The sequence below is a fragment of the Rhinoderma darwinii genome, chromosome 13, assembly GCF_050947455.1.
Source record: "Rhinoderma darwinii isolate aRhiDar2 chromosome 13, aRhiDar2.hap1, whole genome shotgun sequence".
Classification (NCBI taxonomy): domain Eukaryota; kingdom Metazoa; phylum Chordata; class Amphibia; order Anura; family Rhinodermatidae; genus Rhinoderma; species Rhinoderma darwinii.
This window is the reverse complement of record NC_134699.1, coordinates 1,507,606-1,515,570: the sequence shown is the minus strand read 5'-3', so window position 1 is coordinate 1,515,570 and position 7,965 is coordinate 1,507,606. Positions and strand designations below refer to the sequence as shown.

Below are 7,965 nucleotides of genomic sequence, written 5' to 3'. Positions count from 1 at the left end.
TTATGTGTGTACATCTGGGCGTGTATTATGTGTGTACATCTGGGCGTGTATTACGGTATGTGCGTTACATCTGGGCGTGTATTATGTGTGTTACATCTGGGCGTGTATTATGTGTGTACATCGGGGCGTGTATTAAGTGCGTTACATCGGGGCGTGTATTATGTGTGTTACATCTGGGCGTGTATTATGTGTGTTACATCGGGGCGTGTATTATGTGTGTTACATCTGGGCGTGTATTATGTGTGTTACATCTGGGCGTGTATTATGTGTGTTACATCGGGGCGTGTATTATGTGTGTTACATCGGGGCGTGTATTATGTGTGTTACATAATGTGTGTTAAATACTTTTGAATACTTTATATGTGGCCTGAAACAAATGTACAGCTCTTGGAATTCAGGGATGAAAAAGTCACCCGCTATGACTGACACAGGATCCACCCAATATCAATCACAGTAAGGAACAAAACTGCTGACAAGTTGGAGACACGTTCCCAGGAGAGTGATGCGTCCCCTATATTTTTTTATGAAGATTTTCTTGACACATGCCATAAATATATGTAGTAGGAAAACCCCAGTGTGACTTCATAAGGTCCTTTTAAGTGGGCGTCAAAGTCCACAATCATTGGTCAGCGATCGCACGATTGGCGAGAAATAATTTGTTTGTCAGGCAAACCTTACGAGGACATAAAAATGATCGTCTGTCAGCGGTGCGTCCCCTCGTGTCAACAGACATTTGCTAGGGGTCAGCAGAGGAGACAGGAGGGGTGGAATTGTTGGGCAGAAGGACGAGTGATCTCAAAAGCGACTGAACTACCGAAATACATTGTTACATATTAATGTGTTTCATACCATAACGACTCGCTGTTTGGTCGATCAGTTCAGGTCTGTACAAATGTATCTTCAAGTGTAAAATGCTCCTAAAGGCCCCATTACACCGGCTGACTTTGCAGGCCGGGACATGGTTGATCGGCGCTGGTTTGCTCCTGTCACACGGATCTATGGATGGTGATGAGCGCTCGTTACTCCGATCTCTCGTCCTCATACATTATCATGTCGGCAGCGCGTCTCCCGGTTTACACACCAAGATGAGCTGCCGACAACAATGATGTTCACTTTTTTTTTTTTTTTAACTATTCGATCAGCAGATGATCCAGTGTTTGCTCGTTCATCTGCGGATCGCTGCCCTGTTTACACATTGGAATTATCGGCGACGAGCGTTCTATGAACTAATTATCTGCCCGATAATCGCCCGGTGTAAAACCCCCTTTACCCTCTGGTCCCTTATCTAGGACTTTGCTGTCGTTCTGACCGGTCTATAATATAATTCTGCGTCCTCCCCTCCCACCTCTATATATGAGTGCTAATTGTTCTGCGGGACTTACAAAGGCTGCATAGAGGCCGGCGTATGAGAGGCAGCTTATGTTGCTGTTAATGAGAGGGATGAAAGCTTTACATGTATATCAGCGATTCTTTGAGGCTCTGAGCAGGTGCAGTGACATGAAACTCCAGCTACATGTCAACACACCTCCGAGACAAGAGATTGTATCACTTAACAGCTACATATAACCAGGAGGTTCACAAACAGATCTGCAGGTGGAGGCATTGTTTGTGTCCAGTCGTTGCTCTGCGAGGCTCTAACTCTGAGCAAACAGCCTTGTGGACTCTTCTCTTCCTTTTTTATTGATGGTGAATGTTTGCTGTGCATAATGAGGGTTATACCTCTGAAATTCGCCAGTGCGCGGTGTCGTTCTAAAGTTCATCAACTTCCTTCTAACGATACAAGCGTACAGTCAGTGAATGGAAACTGCATGAAAATAATATTGTGTAGACACTGGATACTCCCTGTTTGGCATCACACTGTTTACTTGAGTGGCAAATATTAGGAATCTTGTTAGAGGTTAAGATTCGGGTGGAAAAGTAGTAAACCCTCCGCTGCGTGAGAAAAAAAGATGTCAGGACTGATTTATAACTTTTGGATGTAAAGGTTTCCATTCACTGACAAAGCTGAAATTGTATATGTGGTTATGAGCCTGACCTCAGAGTCCCCTTGCAGTGTCCACTTGTATAGGTCCCTGCAGCACAGGTCAACCCCTTGAAGGGAGCGGTGTTGCAGTTTCCTCCACAACAGGTGTATGGGAGCGCTGCTGTGGAGGGAAAAACTGAAGGAGCCGCAACGCTTACCTAGATAGTTAATTCTGAGGCTCGGTGGGGGTCCTGGGAGTTGGACTCCCATGATCAGGAAATGATGGCATATTCTAGTAATATGTGATTAATACTAATTGTGGGATAGAAAAAGAACTGAAATAAAAAGTGCATTAGACATATTGGTGCAGCAGTGAAGTCGGCGGTTTCGTTGCCACGGACACACACAGAATTGTTCCTAGCGGTGTAGAGAATATTTTCGGTCTCCTTTCTGATGAGTGGGGTGGAGGGCTGCAGTAAGTACTTATTGAACAGGCGCCAGTCCTGGGCTCGGAATATCGCGGGTTTTGCGCTTTCCTTGTGGTTCCCGGCTGTCTCTCTCCTCGTTGACTATTACATCAAGACCAGGACAGAGGACTGGAAAACTAGAGCCCCGCCAGCCGCCGCGAGCAGCTTGTGGTTGTGTAGTGGCTGGAAATACAACATGTCAATTAATTTCCTGCCCATTCACTTTGTCGTCTTCTTACTGCAATTATTTCTTATTTACAAACAGGCGTCTTCACCGCAGTGAAGAGATCAGTAAGAAACGGAGGACGGTCCTCGATAGCTGTGGAAAATTCTGCTTCTTTACAAAATTAAATTGTAATTCTACTGGTCTTGCTGACCCTGACGTTCCCCATCCCTCTACTCTGTCTAGGTGGCATGTATATTTTCGCTGGATGACTCTGCAATTATGTAGCCGACGACTTCTAGAACAACCAGGAGGAAAGTCTTAGATTACTGTGATGTTAAAGTCACTGACGTTTAGAACCCATTTCTTTTCAATCCTTAACCCCTTCCCGTCGTAAACAACTTTCAGATTTTCATTTCCGTTTTTTCCTGCCCACATTCCAGAAGCCATAACGTCTTTATTTTTCCGTCGATATTCCTATGAGGGCTGATTTTTGCGGGACGAGTTGTAGTTTTTCGTAGCACCATTTATTTTTCCGTATAATGTACTAGGAAACGGGAAAAAATTATTTGTGGGGTAGAAAATGAAAAAAACAGCGATTCCTCCATGTTTTTTTGCGCGCAGTTTTTACGGAATTCACTGTGCAATTAAAGCAACATGTTACGTTTATTCTGCGGGTCAATAAGATTACGGCGATACCAAATTTGTATAGATTTTTTTCTATATTTTACTAGTGTAAAAAAATAATTTATTTTGCGTCGCCAAATTCCGAGAGCCATACGTCTTTTATTTTTCCGTCGATTAAGTGGTATGAGGGCTTATTTTTTGCGGGATAAGCTGTAGTTTTTAATAATACCATTTTGGGGTACATGCGATGGTTTGATCACTTATTATTTCATTTTTTGTGAGAGATGAGGCGACCAAAAAAATAGACATTTTGGCATTTACATATTTTTTTTTACGGCGTTCACCGTGCAGGTGAAATGATATATTGTAATAGTTCAGACTTTTACGGACGCGGCGATATGAATTATGTTTGTTTATTTTTTTACTATGCTCTAGGGGGAAATGGGAATAGGGGTTTTTTTTTGAACTTTTAATTTTTTCTTTTTTTTTTTACACAAAAAAAAACCTTTAACTCACTTTTACTTTTTTTTTTAGTAGTCCCCCTAGGGGACTTCAACCAGCGATCGTTAGATTGCTTGCACGATATACTGCAATACTAATGTATTGCAGTATATCGTGATTTTGACAGGCACCTATTAAGCCCTAGGTGTACAAAGATGGTGGACCTGGGGGCTTAAGCATTAAGCCCCCAGGCAGCCATAGCAACCATCCCCCCCCCGCGATGAGCTGTTAGAGGGGATCACCCCCTCTTTCTGACTATTTAAATTCTGTGGTCGGTATTGACCGCAGCATTTAACGAGTTAAACTAGCGGGATCGAGCGCGATGCCGCTAGTTACTCTGAAGTAAGCCCGCTCCATACTTCCCCTATCCGACTTTGGCGTATGGATACGTCAAATGTCGGGAAGGGTTAAGTGGTAGTATAAGGGTATGTTCCCACACACAGGATACAACAGAAAATCAGCAGCGGAATATATATATACGGATAAATCTGTCACAGAAATCCACAGCAAATAGTGCGTTTTTGCTGAGCATATTGCTGTGGAAACGCTGCTTCTTTTTCTGCAGCGGTTTTACCTTCGGAATTCGCGTTAGATTGAGTATATGCGCACCTGTGACTTTAACTGCATTTCTGCTGTAGAACTCGCAAAAAAATGAATCTCTTGCAGAAGCATGCAGAATCTCCGCACAAAACCCGCAGCTTAAATTGACAGGCTGCAGAACTGGAAGCCGCACTGCAGAACTGGAAGCCGCACTGCAGAACTGGAAGCCGCACTGCAGAACACGTTCCGTGCGACTCTTCTGCGTTTATTTTTCTGCAGCATGAAACTTTCTTAATCTTCACTTTGCTGCTACTGTAAGGCTGCATTCACACGAGCGTGTCCGATTTGCGTGCACAAAAATCAGAGCGTATTTCCTGCATTTCGTGTTCGTGGGCCATCAGTGTGGCTTGCGTGTGGCATCCATTTTTCACGTCCGTGATTATCCTCTGCAAGTACTTTTTTTTTTCTCTGTATTTCTTTGTGACTGATGCATGTAACACTGACCGCACATGGATGTCGTACGTGTTTTTCATGCACCTATAGACTTCAAGGGACGACAAGGTGCGCAAAAACGGACCAGAATAGGACATGCAGTGCGTTTCACGCAACAGGAAAAATCACGCGTCTGAATAGCCCCATTGATTTGCATGGCTCCGTGTGCTGTCAGTCATTTCAATGGGCGAGGAACACACTCGTTTGAATGAGCGCTAATTGCAGCAGAATTTCCACACATAATTAGGCCTTCTTCACACGAACGTGTTCGTTTTGCGCGCGCAAAAGTTCAGTGTGGCATCTGTATATGGTGTGTGGCTGCGTGATTTTCGCGCAGCCGGTATCATGATGACACTCTGTTTTTATGTTTACAAACAGGTGCTTTTCTGTTTTCATTCATTTATTTTCGTACTGTTGCGCAAATCACGCGCGGCACCCGGAAGTGCTTCTATGTGCCGTGTGTGATTTGCACGCACCCATTGACATCAGTGGGTGCGTGCTGCGCGAAACACGGCCAAGTATAGGACATGTCATTAGTTTCACACAGTGCACATACGCAGCGTGAAATTCACGGACAGTCTGAATGGCCCCATTCATTAACATAGGTCCGTGCGACGCGTGCCGCACGGACGTAATACACGTTCGTGTGAATAAGGCCTCAAGTTGTGGAAATTCTGCAGTGTTTACGCTACTTGGGAACCCGGACTTAGGGGATATTCCCACGGCCCGGTATTCCCACTGCGGGTTTTCTGCAAGGTAATCTCCGATATTCACAGGTAAAAAAAATATCATAGAATTGCGCAGCCAATAGTGCATTTGTGCTGCGGAAACACAATACAGCTGCAGAATCGCTGTAAGAACCGTAACAAAACACAACCTGCAATTTTACAATCTATTTTATGCTCCCCATACAAGTCAAGGGGGAGAATGCAGTATCTGCGCTTAGAATCCGCAGCATAAATTGACACGTGAGTGGGTGTATATCGAGGACTACATAGCATGCTCTATAAACTCCTCAATATTCATGAACCGCGGCTCAGCCCCGTCCACCCGCCTCGAATTAGCCGCTTTCTCCTTTCTCCCTATGCACAGTATGGGGAGACAGCTGGGGGTGGGGGGGGGGGGTGGGACGAGCCACCGCTCATGAATATCGGCTGCAGGTGTGAATTTTATATAAACTACCGATCATTGAGAAGTAATTCACGCTGCGGTCCGGGTCTCTGCTTGTTGCTGCTCTCGGATGACAATCCCTGTAATAGATAAGATGCTGCCAGTTGTATGTCAAGGGCGCCAGGCCTGTTGGTTAATATGCGGCTGATTAACACTGTAAAGAAATCCACAGATAAATTGATTCCTACAATAATCACGTGTCCTGTCGTCCTCGCAGCCGGTACAATGACTGAGCACCTGTGCGGATGAGAATTAGCACCTGCTGAGAATTAGTGATGGACTCACCTGTTAGTGACGTCTCGAGCCCCGTTATAACTCGCTGATGTCACTACAATGATGTTCTGTCATATAAATTCTGTGAAACAATTGAGTTCTTTGTCTGCTGTTTAACCCCTCAGGATCCCTTGTCAATTTCCCATGTATTTATACTCGTACGGCTTTGTAGATTTAAGGAGCCACATTCACTCTGATCCCCACTTTTACTTCTCCGTTTCTGATAAATGTTTCGGGTGTCACCGCAGACAAAACCCAGACGAGTGAAAAGTAGTTTTTCTTGCTAGTTTGATCTCAGAGAGCCTGGAACGTGCTTTTAAATCCTGAAACAACCAAATGGGGAATAAGTGGCTGGACGCAGCGCGTAGGGGGGAGGGGGGGGTAGTGCTGTCTGTCAGGGAGATGAATGAGGCTGGGGCAGGTTCAATGGCTCGATCTGATAGTTCAGTATTTCCTGGTGACCCCGTGTGCGATGTATAGAGGGATATAGAGAGGACTCGTCCTATATTTCTGCAGCATCTCGTCCCCTAATTTGCGTTCCCTGAATACTGGTAGAATTTGATTGTACTTGCAGGATCAGACTACACACAGGGTGGATTGTAGTCTGTAACCACGGAGACTATTATTCTTTAATCACTGATTGTTTAGTTAAGGCTCTGTTCACATCTTCGCTGCAATTTTCATTATCCTATTTCTCCAACAGAACAGAATAACGGAAAAACAGAAGCACCGGATCTGTCACATGATGGAAACCAATGGCACCCGACTAACCCATTGACTTTAATCGGGTTCCATTGGGTTTCTGTCGTTTTGCCGGACAAAATATCGTTGTATGCCTAACAGAGCCTCAACCCATATGTGAGCAGTGTCTTATGGGACAGATTTATTGGTCCGTTTTGCTCCAAAATCACTTGAGGAACCTTTACACACTTCGATAATGCTTATAATTTGATTTATCTTGCGTGGGAACTTCTCTACTGGTATAAAAAAAAACTGTGTGTATACATGTGTCGATTCCTCGAAATTGTGGTAAAATGGTCAGGGGCACCAGAGTCTAGATAAAAGCTGGAAAACCACTTTAGAGCCCTCGCAACTGATGACCTATCCACGGGATAGGTCATCAGTACATGATCTGCGGGGGTCTGACACTCCGGCCCCGCACAGATCAGCTGCTCCGGTGCTTCCGGACGTACAAGCCGGATGCAGTTAGCGCCGGCCATGGAATAGCGGCGGAGCTGCAGTATTCAAGTGAATAGGAGCAGAGCTGCAGCACCGCCGCTATGCAATGTACGGAGCCAACTGCTTCCGGACTCTGTACATAGCATTACGTGCCACAACATCCGGTGCCCGCAGGCCACCGGAGCGACTTATCGGTCCGGGTGTCAGACCCACACCAATGACATACTGACGACCTATACGGTGGATAGGTCATCAGTTGTCAGAAGTTGGACAACCCCTTTAATTGCCAGACAATCAAGCAATTGTATTTACACAAAGCGATTTGCGGATCTCGCAATCAAAATTGAAGATCTGAGACTTGTGAATAAGATTATCGAAAGTGGTCGCCTACGAGCATTTACACATCGTACACATTATCCAAACTTGTACAGGCACATTAAGATCTGGATCGCTTGTTCTGTGGCCGCACGTAACATTACAACCGCTGGAAACATTCAGAGTAACTCGTGTGTTCTGATGAGCGTAGAAATTATTTTATAGGTAACTTCTACGTCATTTTGTTTTTTCATAGATGGGCTGTGATAAAATGT

General features: G+C 44.9%; 1 long non-coding RNA gene across 1 annotated transcript; it reads right to left on the bottom strand.

Annotated features, from left to right (window-relative positions):
• Window positions 1–5,633: 5,633 nt before the first annotated feature.
• Window positions 5,634–6,724, bottom strand: LOC142666171 (uncharacterized). The gene is made up of 2 exons (XR_012851646.1): window positions 6,209–6,724; window positions 5,634–6,077 (listed from the first exon to the last, which is right to left on the bottom strand). It is a non-coding gene; the product is annotated as an uncharacterized LOC142666171 (long non-coding RNA).
• Between the last annotated feature and the right edge of the window lie 1,241 nt (window positions 6,725–7,965).